We start from the raw sequence: 2,003 nt of genomic DNA on the forward strand, positions 1-2,003 counted from the left end.
TGTGCCAAAAGCTCTTCTCCACTTTGAACTTCAATAAGTCCAAGTACAGGTCCAGACTTACGGATGATCATCTTCAAGACATACTGAGGGTCGCAACTGCTTCCTCCCTCAGGCCAAATCTGGCTCGGCTATGCGAGAGGAAACGCTGCCAGGTCTCTAGCAGCAAGGAGTAGGCAAGAGAAGCCATGTTCAGAAGAACAGTTCATTTTCTACAGTGTTCCATTCATGTTCAGAAGAAGGTTATAGAACTGTTAATACAGACATTTCAATCTAAATACAGCAGATATAGAAGACTGAAAGAAACACACAAGTTCACTGACTAAAAATATCTTATTATTGTTTTATTTATGTTTTACAGATTGATTGATTTTCTTATTAATTCTTAATTTGTTTATTTATTTTTAATATTTTGTGTTAAAAAATAAAAATAAAGAGATTTGAGAGGATTGGAATCTTTTTTAACCATGCCTTTCCTGTGGAAAACCTAATGCGGCCCAGCCTCACCCAGACTCTGCCTGCAGCGGCCCCCAGCTAAATTGAGTTTGAGACCCCTGTCCTACACCATAAATCAGTAAGAGAGGGTACGACCTCTCTCATGGCCCCAAGTGGTGTGTGCATGCCAGAGCACTCTGGAAGGCACACAGAGTCTTTACAGACTACTAAGGATCAAACCTCTATCATCATGCAATCGATTATACAACTCTAAGCATATATGAGTAAATATTTCTAAGCATAAATGACAATCAACAATATAAACTTTACAGCTGGTTTTAATAACAGAATTCATTTGTTTCTCAAATGAGAAAGAGCTATCGAGAAACACTCCTAAATCTTTAGTTCTGAACTTTTCCAGTGGGCCAAGGTCAACATTATCTGCTAATGCTAAATAGGCTGCCGTTATTAACTAATGCTAATTTGACATGAATTAGCATTATGCACTAATGCTAACAATGTGAGTAGCTAATGCTAACACTATTTCCCTTAACTTTATAACATTGTGAACGGCTAATGCTAACACTCTTTTCCCTAGCATTACAACATCTGAGCTGCTAATGCTAATGCTAATGCTAAGTAGGCCGCCATTAGCACCTACGTCTATCCATCCATCCATCCATCCATTCGCTTCCGCTTATCCTTTTCAGGGTCGCGGGGGGCGCTGGAGCCTATCCCAGCTGTCATAGGGCGAAAGGCGGGGTACACCCTGGACAGGTCGCCAGTCTGTCGCAGGGCTAACACACAGGGACAGACAACCATTCACACTCACATTCACACCTAGTGGCAATTTGGATTATCCAATTAACCTATCCCCACAAGCTGCATGTCTTTGGACAGTGGGAGGAAGCCGGAGTACCCGGAGGGAACCCACGCAAACACGGGGAGAACATGCAAACTCCACACAGAAAGACCCCGGCCTGATGGTGGAATTGAACTCAGGACCTTCTTGCTGTGCGGCAACAGTGCTAACCATCGTGCCACCGTGCTGCCCACCTACGTCTAATTTAAGGCAAATACGCATTAGAACCTAATGCTCATATCGTTTTCCTTTGCTTTATAGCAATGTGAGCAGCTACTGCTAAATAGCATTAGCTAATAACAGCAGTCTAATTTAATGCAAGTTAGCATCATTTGCATTATAACGATGTGAGGAGTTAATGCTAAGTATGCTGCCATTAGTGGCTAATTCTAATTAGGGGTGAATAATTATTACAAGCTAATGCTAATATCGTTTTCTCTTCCCTTTTAACAATGTGAGCAGCTAGTGCTAGGTAGGCTGAAGCTAGCAGCTAATGCTAAAGCTAAAGATAATTTGATGTGAATTAGCATTACATTAGTGAGGAGTTAATGCTAAGTAGACTGCCATTAGCAGGTAATGCTAATTTAAGGTAAATAGGAATTGGCATCTAATGCTAATACCATATTTTCTTGCTTTAACCCTTTAAAACTGGTCAGAGTGGGCACACTCCGTTTTGCGCAACTATTTTTAAATCCCGGTAGCACTGTAA

Source organism: Mchenga conophoros, linkage group LG4 (assembly GCF_057382185.1).
Source record: "Mchenga conophoros isolate Kocher_MC1m ecotype Shallow Benthic linkage group LG4, M_conophoros_male_GT1.1, whole genome shotgun sequence".
Lineage (NCBI taxonomy): Eukaryota > Metazoa > Chordata > Actinopteri > Cichliformes > Cichlidae > Mchenga > Mchenga conophoros.